The 22,649-nt window shown below is 48.3% G+C and overlaps 1 protein-coding gene across 11 annotated transcripts in view; it reads left to right on the top strand.

Moving 5' to 3' along the window:
- Positions 1–22,649, top strand: part of SIPA1L3 (signal induced proliferation associated 1 like 3) — a 254,721-nt gene that overhangs the window by 114,006 nt on the left and 118,066 nt on the right. The window contains exon 1 of one of the 11 annotated variants that reach the window (XM_025269036.3): positions 3,968–5,561. The exons of the other annotated variants lie outside the window; for them this stretch is intronic. The gene's annotated coding sequence lies outside the window, so the exon portion shown is untranslated. Of the gene's footprint in view, positions 1–3,967; positions 5,562–22,649 lie in introns of those variants that run through there. 11 annotated transcript variants of the gene reach the window in all.

The following is a 22,649-nucleotide window of genomic DNA, read 5'->3' on the forward strand; positions in this document are numbered from 1 at the left end:
AGGACCTAGACTCTGCCAAGATAATCATTTTTTCAAGCCTGATGTGTTCCTTCCAGATTAAAAAAAAATACTTGAACTTAAAAATATATATATATTTTGTATAAAATATTATATATGAAGTGTGTGAAGTGTGAAAGTCGCTCAGTCATGTCCGACCCTAGGCCAGAATACTGGAGTGGGTAGCCATTCCCTTCTCCTGGAGATCTTCCCAACCCAGGGATCGAACCCAGGTCTCCCTCATTGCAGGCGGATGTTTCACCATCTGAGCCACCAGGGAAGCCCAAGAATACTGAAGTGGGTAACCTATCCCTTCTCCAGTGTATCTTCCCGACCCAGGAACCAAATCAGGATCTCCTGCGTTGCAGACTGAGCTACCTGCTGAGCTACTAGGAAAGCCCCCAATATTTTATACACACACACACACACACACACAAGTCCCTAATATTATATATATGTGTGTGTATATATGTATATCCCAAAGCAAAGTGAGCAACTGAACTGAAAGCAAAGTGATTCCCCATCTTTCCAGAGAAAAGATTTTTTTTTAAGTTTTGGGGTCTACTTGAAATATTTAGGGATATTGATGACATAATCAGCAGCCTATCTATATTTTCTAACTTATTAATTTTGTGACACATTTAGCATCTTGATATTAAAAATGCTGAATTCAAAATGTGGCTTAGATCCTCTCACTTCGTAAACTGTCACTCATACTATTCATGGACCTCCTCCTCATCATTGGAGCCCCTTTTCAGTCATCGATGCACGTTTCCAGAATACACTGTTTCCACCTACCTCTAAAGTGCTTGTGATGCAGCACTTCTTGAATCTGTGTATTAAGTCATTTCTGCAAACTGTATCCCAAATAGTCTTATATCATTAGACAATTTTTTTCAAATTCCCCTTTTAGTTGTGTATTGGTGATCTCTAACGTATAGCCAATAACTTTTACTGTGTCACATTAAGAAAGGAAAAAAAAAACAGATTTTATTTTAAAAGGCAATTACAGAAAATGAATAAATGAAAAAATAACATATAAAAGCGGTTACATAAGCATTCATTTTTTGAGTCAATCAGACTAATGATTCCAATATGAATAATAAATGACAGTTTAGGAAAATACAGTTTCATCCCACACAGCAGCACTTTGCCTCAAGACGGTTTTCAGTCTTACTTTACACAGCCTTTTTTTCAGTTTTCAAAATTTTAGTTTAAATGCCCCTTCCATGTACAGTAAGACTTTTTTACATTGAGTATTTTGTTTAAATTATTCCTTTGCCCCTATCTTGCTTTCTGTCTTTAAAGGGCCTCTTTAAGTGACCTATAACACTGAAATTGTGAAGTCAAGCCCCCCAGAACGGTTCCTGAGTCTGTTATACTATATCCCTCCTTTTTTATTGTTGCCAAAGCTAGCATCACTGAAATCTGTAGATGCTACTGTGGCTTTTTCCCAGATGGCTCTTTGTTGAAAAGAAAATTATGTGAAAACTCTTTATTTCTGAAGATCATTTTTGAGGGGGGATATCTTACTTTATAGTTGGTTAGATCTTATATTCAAACTAAATTAATTAGGTTAAGCACACAGAGTTTGCTCAATGGTATTTGTATTTGATCTTCCTGCCATGAGCAATAACTCCTTGGAAAGCCTGAGTTTTCTCTTTCCCAACTTAATCTCATTCATTCATTCAATATTGATTAATCTCCTATTAGCTACCCTAAGCGGAGAAGGCGATGGCACTCCACTCCAGTACTCTTGCCTGGAAAATCCTATGGACGGAGGAGCCTGGTAGGCTGCAGTCCATGGGGTCGCAAAGAGTCGGATACGACGGAGCGACTTCACTTTCACTTTTCATTTTCATGCATTGGAGAAGAAAATGGCAACCCATTCCAGTGTTCTTGCCTGGAGAATCCCAGGGACGGGGGAGCCCGGTGGGCTGCCATCTATGGGGTCACACAGAGTCAGACACCACTGAAGTGACTTAGTAGCAGCAGCAGCAGCAGCACCTACCCTAAGAACCAGGCTTCCCAGGTAGCTCAGTGGTAAAGCCACCTGCCAGTGCAGAAGAGGCAAGAGACGTGGGTTCGATCCCTGGGTCAGGAAGATTCCCCTGGAGGAGGAAATGGCAACCCACTTCAGTATTCTTGCCTGGGAAATCCCACAGAGATGCCTAGTGAGCTACAAGCCATGGGGACCCAAAGAGTGGGACATGACTGGGTGACTGAGCATGCACAAACGCACCCTAAGAACCAGTGAAGAGTCGTGAGACAAAAGGCCTGTGTTGGAATCCCAGCCTCCTGCCCGTGTGAGTGTGGCCACGGCACATAACCTGCCTGTGCCTCAGTGTTCCCATCTGTAAACGGAGATGATATCACTACCTCCCTTGTAAAGTGGTTGTTGGGATTCAGGAGTTTAATACAGATCCACAGTCCCAGGTGGAATGTTTTCCAAACAGTCGCAAAGTCCTGTCCGTCTCTTTTTGATCTGATGAACTGCTGCACGCTGGGCTTCACTGTCCTTTGCTGTCACCTGGAGTTTGTTCAAATTCCTATCTGTCGAGTCAGTGATGCTATCTAACCCTTCATTATTATTATTGTTTAAATAATATTTTTAAAAAATAACCCTTTGTATCATATTATATTAAATAATAATATTATGATGTAAATAACCTTTCATTATTATTATTTGAAGCGCATACCTCACTATCCTTAATCATCATGTGCAAATGCACACGGAAACCATGAGATGCCATCGCACACCCACCTCAGTGGCTGAAATCAAAAGACAACACAGGAGGAGATGAGGTCAGAGTTACATGTGAGGCCGCATAGGGACCATGGCTTTTTCCTCACTGTGTTGTGGGAGGGCTCCGAGCAGAGGAGGGAGACGGTCTGACTCAAGTCTGGCTGTGTGTGGGAGTAGGGCTGGGAGCTCCTGCTTTGGTTCATGGTCCAGGCTGGCGGGGAGCTGGGGGGAGGACCAGGAAAGTGGGCAGATCCTCACCATAATTTGAGGGTGGGGCCAATACTAACTTTGAATGGACTGGATGTGGGGGTGAGAGAAGAGGGTGGAGGGTGGCACCAGGTGAAGAGTGAAGGCGTTGAGTTGAGAACCAGAAGAGTGGAGGTGTGCAAGGAGCAGGTGAAGGTGGTGGGAAAACCAAAGATAGAGCTGATGGGAATGGATTCAAGAGAAACATGACTTTTTTTTGTTAAAGAGGAGTTTTAAAGGTATACAGAAAAATGATCATAAAGTACAGAGAGTTCTCACAAACTCCATCTCTCCCCACCTCACAGTTTCCCCTTTTATTTACATTCCTATTAGCATGGTATGTCTTTTTAAATCGATGAACCAGTACTGATTCGACATTATTAACTGAAGTCTGTAGTGTATAGTTAGGACTTATGTCTCATGTTCTACATGCCATGGGTCATAACACGTGATATGTATCCACCATTACACTGTCATACAGGGTAGCTCCAGAGCCCTGTGCTCCACCTATTGGGTCCCACCCCTCCACCAACCATCACCCCCTCAACCACTATTGATCTCTACTAAAGAAAAACAGGACTTTGTGTCCATCCCCCCAGCAGACATGAGCCTGTGAAAATGCGGCTCCACGTGTTTTGTTTGTTGCTGTGTCTCTCGCGCTCCGGCCATGCCTGACACACAGTAGCTGCACAGTAAGACTTACCTGGCGGTCCAGTGGTTAACACTCTGGACTGGGGACACAGGTTCGATCTCTGGTTGGGGAACTTGCTGCGCTGCATGGCCAAAAGATGAGAATAAAAAATAATATGCCCAGTTAGTGTCTTCTTGGATTGGAGAGGCTTTAGAACCTGAAAGGGCTTCCCTGGTGGCTCAGATGGTAAAGAATCTGCCTGCAATGCAGGAGAGTCAGGTTCAATCCCTGGGTTGGGAAGATTGCCTACAGAAGGGAATGGCAACCTTCTCCAGTATTCTTGCCTGGAGAATTCCATGGACAGAGGAGCCTGGCGGGCTATAGTCCATGGGTTCGTAAAGTCAGACACGACTGAGTGACTAACACTTCTAGAACCAGAAGCAGCCCTTGGAATCAGAGGCTGTACATAAGCAGCGTGTGACACAAATGTGCTCTCTGGACCTGGGCTTCTGCTCCCCCATGGGCTCCACTCCCCTCTACCTTGGAAATTAGGGGGCGGGAATAATCAGAAAGTACCTCCAACATCTATGTCCCCCCTCACCCCCAAACTAACCATTTACAGAGTGCCTGGTCCCATGGACAGGACTGATGTGACTTTCCCATCTGTAAATTAGGGTTGTGATAGTAGTGACCTCGCAGGGCTGTGGTGAGGGGTCACTGAGACAATGCTGTGAAAACATCGTAGGTGTTTAATAAACGTGATGAGCTGTTGTTAAAAGTAATAATGTCACTGCCATTATTCTGACTTCACGGCACTCCCCATGTGCTAAGGCAAGATACATATCAGATAATCACTCAGATAACAACATAATTTAAACTGGTGGTTAAACTCTAAAGGAAAAGTTCAGAATGCCTTGACAGAGAGTTAACAGGTAGGCCCTTACTGGAGTGGGGCTGGGAGAGTCTGAGAAGCCTTTTCTGGAGAAATGACCCATTAACCTAGACTTAAGGATTAAGTAGGAGCTCGCCCAAGGGTGAGCTGGAGGCCGGGTGTTTTGGCGGCAGGAAGAATAGCCTGTTCAGAGGCCCTGCGTTGTGGCGGAGGGGAACAGAGGCCCATGTGCCCTGAGCAGAGAGATGGGGGGAAGGGTCATTCCGGACCTGGTGAACCATCCATAACGATCGGTCTTCTTCCGGTGGCCCCTGAGAACCAAGGAAGGGTTTTAAGGAGAGAAGTGACCCCGGCTGGCTTGGTTCCTTAATGCCTGTGTGCAGCACGCTTTCACAGCCTGGCCTCCCAGCTGCCTTCCTCCCCCTGGGACGGTTTATACCAGAGACTGCAAGCCAGGGTCAAGGTCAGAGACTCCAACCCTCCCTGCCACCTCGTGGTGCTTTGTGTGGCCCTCTGGCTGTCCGTCTGCAGGGCTGGAAGGAGCTTTACATAAGAAGGTTGCCCCCGTTCCAGACTCATCAACCCTGAGGAAAGAAGCAGCTTGCGGATCCATCTCAGGCCACAGGGAGGCCCGAGAAACAGGTCACCGCAGCAGGGCCTCTTCCTCAGAAAGGCTCGGGGCCTCGCTGACTCACCATCCCCTCCTCTCAGAGAAGGGACCCAGCCCCACCCGTTTCCCTGTTTCTTTTGTAAGATGCCCACCAGCAGGCTTCTCTCGGTTCCCTCTTGTGTGCCAGGCCCAGGAGAGACCGGGGACAGCAGTGGGGAGGAGAGATTCCAGATGACCTTGGTCTCCTCAGTCCAGCGCAGGAAACGGCTATTTTGTGGCTCAAGAGTTTGGGGAGGCCCCTGTGCCTGGCCCTTCTGAGAGAGCTCAGATGATTCCTTCAGCCTGGGGAATGGTGTCAGATTTCCGGGGTGCGGAGAGGCCCAGGTACCCTGAGCAACTCCTCTGATCCTGCCCTGGAGTCTCCCCTGCCAGTTTCTGGGTAAGTGGAGGCCTTGCTGTCCCCTCTTCCGCTGTGTCCCTGTCTGGCAGTTCCCAGAGGGGAACTCTGACCCGTGGTGGGGGTGGGGGGGGTCTCCCCTCTGAGCACTTGGGGGCACTCTGTCTCAGGAAGCCCACAAAACTTTGAGCTGTGGCTTCTCAGCATTGCTGCCTGGGGTGTTGAGAGGCTTAGAGAGTCTTTTAAACTGATGGATTCCACACCCAGGGTCTGTGCTGCTATTATCTTGCTCAGTCCTCCCAGCAGCCCTGGGAGATGGGATCTCTTAAGAAACCGATGAGGAAACCAGGGCACAGGTCCGTGAGGGCACCTGCCTCAGCCCTGCAGCTGGGAAGTGGTGGATTTGAACCTGGGCCGTTTGGTTTCCTAATCACTGGCTGTGCCTCTGGCCTGCCTGCCCTTATCACAGCACTCTGTTTATTTTCTTCTTAGCACCTACTCAGTTTGTTGACTTGTGTATTGCCTATCTACACACCCTTTAGGATGTAAGCTCCTATTTGGTAATACGCATTACACTTCTTGTTTGCTGCTCAATAAACATCTGTTGAATGAATGATGACAAGGATGCTGAGGAACTGGATCACTCCCGCTTTGCTGGTGGGAATGTCATGTGGTACAGGCACTCTGGAAAATAGATTGGTAAATTCTTAAAAACTAAGTGGGCAACTCTCATATGCTCTGGCCGTTTGACTCTTGGGTGTTTATCCCAGAGAAGTAAGACTTGGGTTCACACTGCTGCTGCTGCTGCTAAGTCACTTCAGGCATGTCCGACTCTCTGCAACCCCATAGACGGCAGCCCACCAGGCTCCCCCATCCCTGGGATTCTCCAGGCAAGAACACTGGAGTGGGTTGCCATTTCCTTCTCCAATGCAGGAAAGTGAAAAGTGAAAGGGAAGTCGCTCAGTGGTGTCCGACTCTTCGCGACCCCATGGACTGCAGTCCACCAGGCTTCTCCGTCCATGGGATTTTCCAGGCAAGAGTGCTGGAGTGGGGTGCCATTGCCTTCTCCGTGGGTTCACACAAAAGCCTATATACACAGTTGTTCACAGCAGCTTCTTCATAATAGCCCCACACTGGAAACAGCCTGGCTGTCCCTCAGCAGATGAATGGTTAAACTCTGCTACATCCATACAATGAAATACTATCAGCAGTAAAAGGAAACAAACTACTGATACACTTGCCAATTTGGATGAACCTAAGGTAGCAGCAGCAAGGGAGTTATGCTCAGTGAAAAAAGCCAATCCCATGTGGTTACACACAGTATGCTTCCATTTATATACCTTTTTTAAAAAAACTATATATGCTATAATTTTATTTTTTCCACTCATCATTGATAGTTATCTTTGTTTTATATGTATAATTTTTAAAAGTTACACCCTATTTACAGTTACTACCAAATGTGGGCTATATTCCCCACGTTGTACGATACATCCTGTTACCCTGTCTTACACCCAGCAGTTTGTACGTCCTGCTCCCTCATTCCTGTATTGCCCCGCAGTAACCACTAATTTGTTCCCTGACTCAGTGCGTCTGCTTCGTCTTTGTTATAATACGCCACTAGCTTGTTGGCTGCTTTTGGCTGCTCTGGGTCTTCGCTGCTGTGCGTAGGGTTTCTTTGATTGTGGCGAGAGGGGCTACCCTCTCGTTGCAGTGCACTGGCCCAGTAGCTGCGGCGCAAGGGCCTGGTTGCTCCACGGCAGGTTAAATCGTCCCTGAGTAGGGACTGAACCCCGTGCCCCCTGCCTTGGCAGGAGGATTCTTTACGGCTGGACCACCAGGGAAGTCTGTTGTATTTTTCAGATCCCATAACTACGTGAGATCCTACAGTATTTGTCTTTGTCTGACGTATTTCCCGTTGTCCTCCAAGTCTATGCATGTTGTTGCAATATGTAACATTTTAAAATGCCAAAGTCATACAAATGGAGAACATATTGGTGGTTGTCAGGGGTGAGGGATGTGGTTATGGAGGAGTGGGTGTGGTTACACAGGATAACACAAGGGGTCTTTGTGATCTTGGACGTGTTCATATCTTGGTTGTATTGGTGGATACACAGGCACACACGTGTGACGCGTGGGTGTAGAACAGGATTACACACACAAACGAATACAGGAAATTGGAATCTAGTCAGTAGAATGTTTCAGTGTCCATATCCTAGTTATGATATTGTGTTTCATTTTTGTAAAATGTTACCTTGTGCCAAACTGGGTAAAGTGTATGTAGTATCTCTCTGTGGTGGTGGTTTAGTTGCTAAGTTGTGTCCAACTCTTGCGACCCCTGCCAGGCTCCTCTGTCCATGGGGTTCTCCAGGCTTTATCATGTTTTACAAATGTAGGTGAGTCTGCAATGATCTCAATAAAAAATGGCTATTTTTAAAAGTCACCAGTGAGACACAAAAAAGAGAGAAGGGGAAGTGGAGGATGGATCTCTCTGCAGAGACCTGGGAGATGTGCAGGCCGAGCACAGGCCCTGGAGGCCATGGGAGGGGTTTAGAGTTTACCCTGAGGTCAGCCCCAGAAGGCTTTCAGACTGGAGAGGGGCCTGGCCAGTTAAGTGATAACATCACACTTAGAGATGGCAGTCAGAGCACCTTGAGGACAGAGCCATGGCAAAGGGACCGGAATGTGGAGGAAAGGGAGCTGGCTGGGGAGTCTTTTAGGGCTACAGCTGACCAGCCTCCATAGGAGAGGGTCAGTGATGACTCCTGGAACAAGGCACTCAGTTAATATGTTTGGTTAGCTAGCCTCCATGTTTTGTTCAGAGTGTGTGTTACACTTTTAGACATGTGTCAAAATTATATATATAAAACATACACACATATGTGTTGTTGTTCAGTTGCTCATTCGTGTCCGACTCTTTGCAGCACGCCAGGTTCCCTGTCCTTCACCATCTCCCAGAGCTTGCTCAAACTCATGTCCATTGAGTTGGTGATGCCATCCAACCATTTCGTCCTCTGTCGTCCCCTTCTCCTCCTGCCTTCAATCTTCCCCAGCATCAGGGTCTTTTCTAATGAGTCAGCTCTTTGAATCAGTTGGTCAAAGTATTGGAGCTTCAGCATCAATCCTTCTAATGAATATTGAGGATTGATTTTCTTTAGGAATGACTGATTTGATCTCCTTGCAGTCCAAGGGACTCTCAAGAGTCTTCAATACCGCAGCTCAAAAGCATCAATTCTTTGGTGTTCAGCTTTCTTTATGGTCCAACTCTCACATCCATACGTGACTACTGGAAAAAACATATGTGATATTTATTTATTTGGCTGCTCTGGATCTTAATTGCAGCACGTGGGATCTTTGGTTATGTCATGTGAACTCTTGGTTGTGACATGTGGGATCTAGTTCCCTGACTAGGGATCAAACCTGGGCCCCCTGCTTCATCAGGAGCATGGATTCTTAGCCACTGGACCACCAGGGAAGTCCCAAAACTGTACACTTAAAACCAGTATGTGTTACTATATGTAATTATACTTCAATAATTGGTGCATACATACCATCAAATCTTAATGATTAAAAAAAAATAGTTCACATTTCTTAAGCCTTTACTCTGTGCCAGACTCCATGCTAAGCACTTTACACATATTCGTTCATTTTATCCACAACAATTCTGTGAAGTGGGTACTTCTGTCCTTATTTTATAGATGTGGCAGCTCAAGTGAAATCACTCGTCCAGGGTCACGAGGCGGCCTCACGACTGAGCGGCCACTGGCAGCAGGGCAGGCCGGCTCCAGAGGGCAGGTCTCTCTGAGCCCCTTTCATCTCATTCAGGCCTTTCCCTTGATCCTAATGGAGTGATGGTACACCGAAGCCAGTGGGGTGTCCTTGCCGAGGTCTTCAGGCCATGAGCCATTTCAGAGAGCCTAGCTGTAGTCATATCTCAGGGTTCTCAGATCCAGAAGTCCAGCCTTTGATTCAGGAATAGAGTCTCTGCAGGAGAGCCAGGCTGGGCTTTCTTGTCCTGTCTCTCATCCTCAGCTGAGTCAGCTGGGGATTAACCCCCTGCCGAGTTCAGGACAACTAGAACATAGAAAACTGGCTGCAGCTTGGCTCTTATGAAGAATGACGGAAAGGAGTAACCCATCGCATAACGTTTCCTGAGCTCTGGGGTGCCAGGGACACCCGACAGCCTGTTTCTGCATCCCATGTGTGGTGTCGTCCCACCAGGCAGGAGACACACGTCTTGAGACTCGTAAACCTTCTTGATGCCGCCTTGCTTCCTGTTGGTGTCACAGATGCCCCATTTCCCTCTTGCAGGATTTTCCTTTGTGCCAGTCGAAAAACAGCTGCCTACTTTGTGGTTTTAAGGATGCTTTCAGTTGCAAGTAACAAAAACCTTGATATCATCTGGCCAAATGGTAAAGACATTTAATCCATCTTAGAAGTCTAGAAGTGAGTGGGTATCAGGCCAGGTAGGGTCAGCAGCTCAAATGTCTGCCATCTAGGTTCTCAGCTTTAGCTTTATCCTACAGTCTCTCTCTCTCTCTCTCTCTCTCTCTCTCTATATATATATATATATATATATATATATATATATATATATATGACCCATGTGCCTCTTTGTCCCAAGATGGCTGCCAGTGACAGTCACGGCCACCTGCTTTCCTGTCTACAGATACCAAGAGAGAGAGAGAGAAGAAAAAAAGAGCCCAGTCGCTCATGGGTTATAAATACTTCCCTTTAGGCTAGGATTGGTCCAGCTGAGGTCACGTGTTCTCCTCACCTGGCCGGTCAGATCACCAGAGGAATGCCACGCCCTGATTGCCTTTGACCAGTTGGGGTGCATCTTCCAGGGGAAGAGGGGAGTGAGTATCAAGTAGACAACCAAATACCGGCCACAGCTGGGCAAGGCCTCCAGACTCGGTGACCGAGGCTAAGTTAACAAGTTGTAAGGCCCAACAGGTCGTGCCATGGGAGAACAAAGATTTTCTTTGGAAGAAGTGTAGTGATTCATATCCAGTTTCTGCCTTCTGCCTCCTTTTCCACCCTTACCACGTGCACCATATACTCAGTCCCTCAGTCGTGTCCGGCTCTTTGTGACCCATGGACTGTAGCCCACCAGGCTCTTCTGTCCCTGGGATTTCCCAGGAAAGAATACTGGAGTGGGTTGCCATTTCCTCCTCCAGGGGATCTTCCCGGCCCAGGGATTGAACCCACATTTCTTGTGTCTCCTGCATTGGCAGGCGGATTCTTTATTTCAGGTCGGAAGCCCCCAGAAAAAGGCAGAGGGTTAGGTGACTTGCCCACGGTCACACACCTAGGGAGCAGGGTACCAGGAATCCACATACGAGTAGAGGTAATAGCAGCTAACGCCTCCTGTGGTTACCTGTGCCAGGCGCTGCCCTCGGGGCTTTATATATGAACCCGCTTACTCTTCACGTCAACCCTGTGAGGGGAGGTACTTGAGTTATTTCCATCTTACAAGGAGGTGACAAGTCAAAGATAAGAATTAACATTTGCTTGCGAGGATGCTTTGTACCAGACTGTTTCAGATTTCTAGCTCATTAAAGCTGAGACAGATCATGGTGGCCACTTGACAGGCAAGAATACTGAGGGGAAAAAGAGGTTGACAGTGATCGCAGCTACTGCCCATTCCTGGCATCAGGTCCTGTGCTAAGTGCTCCAGACGTGTAGATACTGATGCTTCCTCTGGAATCCTGTGAGGTAGGCCCTCACAGATGAGGAGACATAAGCTCGGAGAGCTGAGGTGGCCTGTTTGGAGCTGGAAGGTACTGTAGTTGGCACTCAGACTGTAGCGCCTGTGCTCCCAGCAGTTGACCACGGTCACCAAGGACATCAGTGAGGATCAGTCACCAAATGTCAGCTGTGTGCCTGCTGTGCCAGTCACTATGCTGCTGCTGAGACACAACCATGCACAACACTGGCATTGACCCCTCAAGGACCTCGTGTTTAAGTGATTGGACACAAACAAGACTGATGTTCACCGTCCATTCTGGTTGCCTGTTGCCTGTTACCATGTTATTGTTTTATATCTCACCCTGGTATATAAGTAATGCAGAGTCGACTCACAGTGGCTTACTGATCAAGAAGTCCAGAGAAAAGGCCATTCTGAGATTGGTTCCACAGCTCCACATGTCAGGGCCCCAAGAATGCACTCCTGAAATCATCTTGACCTTTCCTCATGGCTGCAAAATGGTTGCTGTGGCCCCAGGTAACATGTCCTCTCAGCCACAAGGCAGAAAGCAGGAAGCCAGCTAGGGCTGCCATACTGCTCTTTTATGAGGAAGCATTCCTACCTTCTAGCAGCCTTCTCAGCTGGAAAAGTGAATATCTAGTTTTTTCAGCCTTAATATTGGCAGGTTAACAAAGAAGATGTGGGGAGGCCAGTTGAGAGTGTTTGCTGTGGCTTAGGTGGAAAAAAGTAAACTTTCCTGCTGCTCAAGCCTGACCCCAGGTGACTCTCTTCATGCCGTGGACATTTGCACATTTATTCTTGCAATGGAGAAAGATCTCCTAGAGGTTAAAAGCAGGGACTCTATAGAGTCAGTCTTCAAGATTTGAAACCAGCTTTGCCATTAACCAGCTGTGTGAGCTTGGGCAAGTTCCTTCATTCTATGCCTCAATTTCCTCCTATGTAAAGTGGGGTTAATAAAAGTATCGTTCTCAAAGGGAATGGCAACCCACTCCAGTATTCTTCCCTGGAGAATTCCATGGACAGAGGAGTCTGGCAGGCTACAGTCCACAGGGATCACAAAGAGTCAGACACAAAGAGTTAGACTGAGTGACTAACACATACTGACGTTTCTCAAAGGATTGTCGTGCTGATCAAATGAGCTAATACGCATAAAGTGCTTAGAACAGTGCCAGGCACATAGTAGGCCCGGATGAGTGTTGGGCAGCGTGATTATTCTTTGTCCCATTCATCAGATGGACTTGAACTCGTCCTGGAGGTGCCAGCACTCCTGGGAGAGTCGGTACAGACCATAAGACCGCAGGAGCTGGTCTTGTGGAGGCTGACACAGCACCCGACACGAGTGCCAGGTAGCCAGCCTTTCCAGACACCACATCAGGCAGCCAGTGGGCCAGACGAGGGGCCCTGTAGCTTTCCTGAGGGGCAGTGCCAGGTGGGTTGGGGATCTCAGGGAAGGCTTCACCCAGGAGGTGACTTGGGAACTGGGCCTACGGAAGAGGAAGGATCGGCATACATGGCAGCCACTGCAAGCAGAAGACAAGACCAGTGCAAGGCAGGGCGTGAGGAGGCTGCTGGAAGAGTAGTTGGGAATTCACTGGGAATCCTGGGGGTATTTGGCCTGTGAGAAATCATCTCGGTTAGGGTTAGGGGTTGTGTCAAGAAATCATCTTTGCATCCAAGAATCCCCTAGAGATGGTGAACACTTCTGGTCACAAAAAGAGGTCTTTGGAAGAGGAAATCCATACTGTATCTCTGTGATAGTAATAATGGAACCAGTTATTGGGCACTGTGCTTTCCAATCATCCCTCATTGAACCCTCACAGCTTCCTCTAAAGCCAGTGGTGCCCCCATTTTTCAGAAGAGTCACTCCACCTTCCCTGGCTTACCTGTAGCAGAGTACAGTCTTGGCTGATAAGAGGGCATTGGTCATTGCTCCTTTGGGAGCACCCAGAGCAAAGGAGCAAAGGAAGCTTGTGCTTCTAGTGAGCGGGGTAGACAAGCAAACTACTGAATGGAGAAGTAAATTGAAGCCAAGTTTTCTGCAAAGCCAGTATTCTTCACTAAGATTCAAGGAGCTGTTGATACTACGAAGTGGTTAGAGTACAGGCTCACATTCCAGCCTTATCTCTTCCTGGCTGTATGTGACCCTGGGCTAGTGCCCCGTCCTTGAAGAGCTTCCATTTCCTTATCTGTAAAATGAGGATCTGGTTAGGACCTCGTATCGCAACATAGTCTCTCTTGCACATGGGAAGGAAATGGAGAGTGGGTGGACTGGCACAGGGCCACTGGCTGGGAGAGAAGGCTCTTGAATCCTTGCATGTGGCTCTCAGCCTCACAGTCATGGCTGCCACACCTCCAGCTATGGCATCCACATTCCAGGAAGGAGAAGGATACAGAGGATGTGCTCCTTTTTATTGGAAAGCAATAACTCTACCAGAAGGCCTCTTCCCCCATGCCCAGTGGACTTCCACTTAACCTCTTGTTGACCAGAATGAGACACCTATTTAGCCATTACTACAAGGGAACCTGAGAAGGCAGTCTTTTTATATGTACCTCCCGCTGCTCCAAACAAATTCAGGAAGAAAATGAATTTGACAACCAGCAGTGAAGTCCATGGGCTTCTGTGGTAGCTCAGTTGGTAAAGAATCTGCCTGCAATGTGGAAGACCCAGGTTCGATTCCTGGGTTGGGAAGATCCCCTGGAGAAGGAAATGGCAACCCACTCCAGTATTCTTGCCTGGAGAATCCCATGGACAGAGGAGCCTGGCAGGCTACTGTCCATGGAGTCGCAAGAATCGGACATGACTTAGCGACTAAACCACCACCCATCACCACCAGTGAAGTCTATGCAGACACAAGTATAAACCATTCAGCATGGGATGGCTAGCATGGGTGCTTAGCATGGGAGCAGGCCTGGGTGGAGAGTCACAGTATTCTCACAACTGAGGGCCCGAATTCTTACTCTTGTTATCAAGAAACACCATGATTTGCACCCAGTTTCCTTATCTACCCATTGGGGATGCTCCTTGCCTTAAGGTCTCCTGAGCAACACTTATAAAGAAGCCTGCCCAGGAAGGATTTTGAAATACTGCACATCCTACCCTATCAGAGGGTAGGGACTGGCTTTTCCTTGGAAACCTGTCACGTTTGTTACAGCTGAACCCAGCCCTACCAGGTGACTGTCAGCCCAAACTCGTTGCCTTGTAATGGCTCGTCTGCTCCCCTCTACCCCTCTGTAGTCTGAGCAGCGTGGGGCTGAGAGCAGAAGTGGTGGCCTGCCTCTTGGTGACCTGATCTATGATCTAGCCAGTTCCCACCTGGTACTCAGTTTAGGATTGAGTGCCCTGGAGTTCCTCGTGTGTGAGGAGGCAACCAGATCCTCTCCAGTCCATGCCCTTCCTCTTCTCTACATCAGCACCACCCCCGTTCTGGGTGAGGCCACTCCTGCCCTCTATGGGGATGGCTACCCCAGCTCCCAGGGGGACTACCTCTGCCTCTTACCGAGTTCATCATCTATGTGGCAGCCAAGCTGGGTCACTGCCTTTTAAACCTGCCATGAGAGACAACTCTAGACTCCTCAACACTCTGGGGTCTTTCCACTTGCTCTTCATCTGTACTCCTCATTCACCACCCTCCCTTCTCTGGTCAACTTCACATCCTTCAGGGCTTAAATGCCACCACTTCCGAGAAGGCTTCCTTGATCAGCCACGCTGCAGCACCCTGTTCTTGTCCTCCATCAGCTCATTCTTTCTTCACATCGCTTATTCTAATGTGCATGTTTGGTAAGGGCATGCAATTCATGTATATCTCCCCCTCCAGCCATGGGGTAGAGGGGGTCTAGTTCATTCACTGCTTTATTACAGAAACTTCAGGAAACATTCCTCTAGTGAAAGGAAATCAGTTAAATGAATGAAAACTTACTGCTTTGTTCCCCTGATTTTGAAAGCAGTTATTAAAGGTAATTGAGAAAATATAGGAATGTTTAGGTATAAAGAACACATTTTCAAAAATAACTGGGTGACTTCCCTGGTGGTCCAGCAATTAAGACTCTGAGCTCCCAGTGCAGGGTGCCTGGGTTTGATCCCTGGTCAGGGACTAGATCCCATATGCTACAACTAAGACCCAGTGGAGCCAAATAAATAAATTTTAAAAAAATAAAATAAAAAATAAATCACTGGTAGTCCCAACTCCAAAACATAACCCTGATGAACATTTTGCAGTTTTTTTCCAATCTTTTCTCTATGACTGCATCTGCATTTATAATAATAATAATGTGTAATGTCATAAGGATATATGATAATATATTTAACCATTCTCCTGTAGACATTGAGGTTGGTTCTTTTTTCTTCCCCCTTTATAACCAATGCCATGAATTTTTTTCTTCATTTCTGTTTCTTTGGGATCAGTTTCCAGAAGTAGCTCTACTGGAAGGTGAGAACCTTTTTAAAAGCTGTTGCCAGGTTTACTCTTAAAAGTTTCCACCAACTGTGACCATTAAAAAAAATGGTTGTCCTGCAAGTGAGTGGCTGGTTTCCTGGTGTCCTGGGCTCGTTTGAGCTCCCAGAGAGCCTCTGCCCCTTCCAGCCTGTCTTCCTCAGCCTGGTCTTGTTCTGAGTACTATCCTGCGTGCAGTCCTGGGAAAGGATGTTTGATTATGGTGTTGTTCAAACAGAGCTGTAGTCCTCACCAGCTGTCAGCGGGTACGTGGGCCCTAGAGGAGGCTGTGCACCCAGTTTCAGGTCAAGAGCCCTTCAGAGCTCACTGGTATGGTGCAGGGGCGGGACGCCACCCAGCCCTGTGCCCCGGAAGCCCTCCCGTATTTCTCAGGTGGGTGTCTGTCCGTCCCACCCTGTCCCCAGCTGTCACTTGACACTTGTCCTGAAACTGATACTGTGAGGTACCCCTCCTCTCCCTGCGCCCGCCTCCGGCCCAGGGCTAGGAGGAAGTACACGTTCCCCAGCCTGCCCAGGGTGTTTGTGTTCACACGGGCGAAGTGGCCCTGCAGGTTCTGGGAAATGGAATCCTTTTACAGAGGAGAGTGAGGAGCCAGGAGACTGAGAGCAACAGCGGGGTGTGTGTGTGCACGCACGTGCCAAGAGAGTGAGAGTAACTGTGTGTGTGTGTATGTGTGTGTGGCAGGAGAGTGAAAGAGAGCAACTGGGGTGAATGTGTGTGTGTGCGTGCACATGTGTGCATGCCAGGAGAGTGAGAGAAACTAGGGTGGGTGGGGGTGTGTGTGTGTGTGTGTATGTGTGTGTGTGCGTGCATGTGTGTGCACGCCAGGAGAGTGAGAGCAACTGGGGTGGGTGTGTGTGTGTGCGTGTGCCAGGAGAGTGAGAGCAACTGGGATGTGTGTGTGTGTGTGTGTGTGTGTGTGTGCATGCACACAAGCAACTGCGGTGTGTGTGTGAGACTGAGAGCAACTGGGGTGTGTGGCGGCGGGGGGTGTATGCACCACCCACAGAGGCATAAAACTGACCCTCAGGTACTTCAGAGTAGGTGCAGAGATCAAGCATTTGAGACTTTCACATATATTTACCTGCTTTTTAAAATTACATAATATGAGTACAATAGTATATTGTACTCATATTATGTAATAGAAGTACGATCTCATTTTTAAAAAGAATTTGCACAATACAAAAGACTTTAAAAACTTTGTTACTGGGGAACGTAACATAGGCACAGAGAAGCACATAAGACTTAGATACACAGTTTGGAGAACAGTTAAAAGGCAAGCACTCTTGTAACCCCAGATCAAGGAGAGAATCTTGCCGGCACCCCCAGAAGCCACCACTCTCAGGACTTCCCTGCTCACCGTGTCTTGCTTTTGAAGTTCGGTCACCTGTGTAAACAACTCTGCAGATCATGGCTCCCTTTTGCCTGTTTTTGAACTTTACCATCATGGAATCATAACCCATATTATGTCGTTCTCCATCTGGCTTTTTTTTAAACCCCGCCTCAGGATCATGTCTGGGAGCTGCATCCTGGTTTTGATGTCGGTGCATTTCTGGTATGAAAGCTCATTCACACTGATGTACAGACAAGTCTTACGAAGGCTCGCATTTGTGCATTTTGTTTGATGAGTATTAGAAGAAAAAATAATGACTTCAGCACTGTTATTATTAAGGCTTTAGTGAGTGAGTTGGTTAAAAGGACCGTCTTAAGTAAATATAGCACACGTGATACGTTTAGTAAATAATAGCACAGGTGGTCTGTCAAGTACATAAGCCCAGGTGGTCTGTTTGGTGTCAGTGAAGGTGCGTGACTTCGGGAAGTTTGGGAGCTTAGAGTCCAAGACAGGATGATCGCTTGTGTGCATACCACTGCTCCCCTCCCTGGGGTAACCGGTTACAGCTGGAGCACAGCCTTCCAGATTTCAGCTCTGTGTTGATAACTATATAGACATAAAATAGATAGCTGGGATTTTTTTTTAATACTAATTTTTTGTTGTTGTTAAGAGTGTGTGCCATTCTTCTAAATTACTTCTTGAAGTTTCTGAGTTTGTTCTCCAATTAAAATAGCCCATTTCCTTTTAAGATTGCATTTCGGGGTGGAGATGAGCCTGAATATATATACATATATGTGTATATGTATGGTCTTGGGTTGCAGCTGTTGGGAACTTGGAATCTGGAAGGAACTTAACAGAGGGACCAGGCAGAGACTGCCAGCCTGGGACACATCCCCCGTGGTGAATTAGCACGGGATTGTGACTCAGGGATCCGACATGTGCAGGGCCGTGATGCGGCCATCTGTGCGTGCACATGTGTGAGAGAGACACACACAGAACAAGGACAGGGACGTGGGGAGACGGGGACAGGGACATAGAGAGGTGGAGCGGAGACACAGAAGCGTGGGGCAGAGATGCAGATGGACAGGGTCGAGGGCGCAAACTGAGACCAGCTCGAGGGCTAACTTGCCAGGTGGCTGGTTGGTTAGCTGGTTATCGTGCTGAGTGACTGACTGGTTGCCCCGGTAGTTTGGCTGGGGATTTTCTCAATGGACTCAGGAAACCCAGGACTCCCTGGATTATGGAGGACTCGCCCTGATCTTGGAGCTGCTGGGGACAGGCAGTTGACAGTGTCTGCAGAACATCTGGGTGTCTGACCCTCCCCACCCCCATGAAGGTACTGTGATTGTAGCTGCTTTGTCTTCATTATTATTGTGTGTGTGTGTGTGTGTGTGTGTGTGTGTGCGTGTGTGTTAATCCTGGATGAGGATGCATGAGTGCTGTGGGGAGTGGGGCCTTACAGGGGTCATCTCGGGCTCCTCCAGCAGTCCGACAAGGCGACACTGTTAATCCTCTCTGGTCTGTGTTGGGGGCAGGATTTGGTCCCAGAAGATCTGACTCCAGAGCAAGAGCCTAATTTCTGCCATGAAATTACCCAGGAACAGAGGCCAGGTGTTTACTGAAGACCCACCATGTTCACGGCTTCATGCCTGCTTTTTAGAGATGAAGTAGTTACGATGGCCATAGAGTCACCCACCTGGGTTCAAGCCCCACCTTTGCCTTTTTCCTCACTGGGTGATCTCAGACAGGTAGCTTGCCACTCTGAGCCTCAGTGTTCCTTTCTGTAAAGTGGGGAGAACAGTAAGGCCCTCCCCCTAGGAGGCCGTGTGGATTGAGGAGGGCCAGGCGTAAGGCCAGTGCTTCTTAGCAGGGCACCATTATTACATGTAGCTTAGGGGACTGGACCTTGGGAACAGGCCTCCAGCTGGGGCTCCTGACTCCATAAGAGCCAGATTTGGCTCCCTCTTTTGACAACTTGTACTCATGTGCAGGGATCCCCCTGAGTGATCTCGGGGCAAACTCGAGAGCAGTGAGCCAGACCGAGATTCAGAACCCCGCTCCTCTGACAGTGGGCAAGTAATGTCCCCTCTCGGAACCTTGCCTTCCCCATTTGGATGTGAAGGTACTGAGCACACTGCCTCCGAGGGTCGTTAGGAAATTTAAGTTCAGAGTTTTGTGACAAGCGCCCTGCAGGGAGCCTGCACTCTGGGTGGGGGAGGGGTGGTTCCTGGCAGCTGGGCACCACCCAGGAAATCAGGGCTCAGCTCTGTGTGTCCCTCTCACCATGGGGAGGCTTCCTGGTGTTCCTGGGGGCTCTACTGCCCACCAACCACCCCCACCGCAGAGCCGTCCTCAGGTGAGGACAAGCGGAGCCCAGCCCCCCAGGAGCAGGCTGGAAAGAAGAGGGCTTTAACAGATGTTCGTTGATGAGGATTCCCTGGCTCTGTTTAATCAAGATTGTCAAATATTGATTTAATCTCCAGGCCCAGCAGATGTGATCTTAGCAGTGGCAATTAGCTGGGATTAGTTAGCAAGTCGGGCTCCACGCTGACAAGACATCATCTTCCAAAGGCAGCCTGACCTGGCCCCAGGGGTGAGCCCTGGGAGAGGGGGACAGACTGATATTTAACCAGCAGTCCGACCAGCAGCAGCCACGAGAGCAGACTCAGAAGCAGGGTCTTTGAAGCCCCTGTGGGCCCAGCGTTGTCTGAAACTGTGATTGTGGGAACACTTGGGGTTCAAGGCAGCAGCCACTGACAGAAAAGCTTCAATATATCAAAATAAACACCACAGGGACTTCCCTGGCGGTCCAGTGGCTAAGACTCCACACTCCCAATGCAGGGGGCCCAGTTTTGATCCTTGGTCAGGGAACTAGATCCCACATGCCGCAACTAAGTCCCAGCACAGCCAAATAAATAAATAAATGGACGACCACACCAATGCTTGCGGCGTGACTACTGGATGTACAAGTGGGGTGATCCCTTGAGGGATGTCTGACTCCTGGACAGGGGCTTGTGCCCCTGATTAAGTCTCCCCAGAAGGATGTCCCCTTGACCACAGAGGCCCCCAGCCCTGCTCTATCACTCCTCAAGCCACGGCTGCAGCTCCTGGGTGGGCCTGGCACGTGTGCCCGGACTCGAGGAAGCATCCTTTTTTAATTGTACATTTCAAAGTCTCATTTGAAGTGAGCAGGACTGCACCCAGAATTGGAACAAGATGCTCAATCCACATGTGCTTCAGGGAGGTAGTGACACCCTCAACCAACCCACCCGACCCCCCAGGGACTCGGCAGCGGGTGCGCTCCTGGCTCTGGGACCACCAGGAAGGAGGGGCTTGTTCAAGGTTGGCCAGCCATGGGCCGGCTTCGGAGCCCAGAGGAACCAGAGTTCATTCCAAGGCCACGTTTGGTCCTATTTGTTTGCTTGAGATATTGTTATCACATAAATGAAAATGGTAATTTTCGTTGTTGTTTAGTCGCTCAGTTGTGTCTGACTCTTTTGTGACCCCATGAACTGCAGCCTGCCAGGCTCCTCTGTCCATGGGATTTCCCAGGCAAGAATGCTGGAATGGGTTGCCATTTCCTCTTCCAGGGGATCTTCCTGACCCAGGAAATCAAACCCACGTCTCCTGCATTGACAGGTGAATTCTTTCCCACTGAGCCACCTGCTAATATTTATATATCACTGTATGCCAGGATTATTCTAAGTCTCTACGTTCATTAGTTCATAACGTCTCCGAGAGTTATGCCCTATTATTATCTCCATTTTACAGATGGGAAAACTGAGGTATCAGGCATGTAAGTCACCCGCCCAGGGTCTACCTAAGTGGTAGAGGTGGGAATTGAACCTGAATGGTCTTGACTTCTAACCACTATGCTGCTGCTGTCACATCAGGAAGCATCTCTGATATCTGGTAATAAGTAAGAAAAGCAACCATGGAGCTGTTAACTCATTTATTTAAAAAAAGATTCATCTCTGGGTATAAGCACTTATTCCAGTTTAAGCATTTTGGGTAAGTGCTGTTTCCATTTCTCTGGGGAATACATGAGCCCGAGATGGGTGCCGCTTCCTTCCCTCAGGGGGTCTAGGGGCAAGCATCCTGTCAGATCACAGAGGAATCTCCACTTGGAAAGATGTGTATTTTTCAGACACCATGGCACTAGAGGCGAGGTTGTTGTTGTTCAGCACTCAGTTATGTCTGACTCTGCAACCGCATGGACTTGCAGCACACCAGGCTTCCCTGTCCACCACCATCTCCCGGAGCTTGTTCAAACTCATGTCCATTGAGTTGGTTATGCCATCCGACCATCTCATCCTCTGTCGTCCCCTTCTCCTCCCCTCAGTCTTTCCAGCATCAGGATCTTTTCCAGTGAGTCAGCTCTTCTCATCAGGTGACCAAAGGCCTGAAGTGGGGACTTGTGCTCAATCCAGGGAGCGGGGTGGCTCTTCCATTCTGACCACATCCATCAGGGTGTTTGTGGTGTGGCTTTCGCTCCACCCATGTTTCCCTTCCCAGGCTCCACTTTTAAAACTGAAAACCTAACCCCAGCCTGAGTCGCCCCTCAGCTGTGCAGTTGTGAGCATTTCCTTACAGACTCTCAGCAAAAGGTCTGGAAGAAGACATGCAAGACCCATTCTTTCTAGGATTTGGATTTGAGACCAAGCCTCATAGGAGTCTTGAAGAGGACCTTGAACTTGCATGCTTGTAAAACTTTATAATATACCCAGGGAGAATATTTTGTTTTTTTAAGTTTTCCTTTATCTCCATTCCATTTTACTTCTTAGAAGTAACTGCTTAACAGTTTGACAGATGTCTTCCTAGACGCTTTCTTGTATATTTTATAGGATTTATGTACATACACACTCACACTAACAAAATCTGCCCCCCTTTCATTTAAACCTAATGGGCCTAGGGGGACTTCCCTGGTGGTCCAGTGGTGAAGAATCCACCTTCCAGTGCAGGGGATGCAGGTTCAATCCCTGGTCTAAGAAGATCCCACATGCCTCAGGGCAGCTAAACCCGTGCGCCACAGCTACTGAGCCCGCACGCTGTACAGCCCGTGCACCTCAACTGGAGAGTTTGAGCGCTGCAGCAAAGATGCAGCATGGCCAAATAAAAAAACAAACAAACCATGCTTTCTAGCTGAGTGACCTTGGGCAAGTTACTAAGCCTCTCTGGACTCAGTTGCATTGGCTTTATTTATTTATTTTTAATATTTATTTATTTGGCTGTGCCAGGTCTTAGTTGCAGCACTCAGCATCTTTGATCCTTGTTACAGCATGTGGGATCTAGTTCCCTAACCAGGGATCAAACCCAGCCCTGCATTGGAAGCAAGGAGTCTTAGCCACTGGACCACCAGGGAGGTCCATGCATTGTCTTGAAATGTCTTTAAAGGTCCCTCAGTTAGTTCCTCCCTCACAGGCCAGTCACGAGGATGAAATGGGCGCATGTGTGTAAGCATTGCACCTGGGGCACAGTAAGCTCTCCACAAGTAGGAGCCAAGCTCATTCACTTCAGGCCGTGGAGACGATTCCCTTACACGACACAGCGCTCCCTCACTTTTTATCTGTTTATCTGCTGTTTATCACAGTAGCAGCACCTTCCCTGGAGTAAAGGCAGCCAGACACACTTAACCCATC

The sequence above is a fragment of the Bubalus bubalis genome, chromosome 18 (assembly GCF_019923935.1).
Source record: "Bubalus bubalis isolate 160015118507 breed Murrah chromosome 18, NDDB_SH_1, whole genome shotgun sequence".
In the NCBI taxonomy this organism is placed as follows: Eukaryota; Metazoa; Chordata; class Mammalia; order Artiodactyla; family Bovidae; genus Bubalus; species Bubalus bubalis.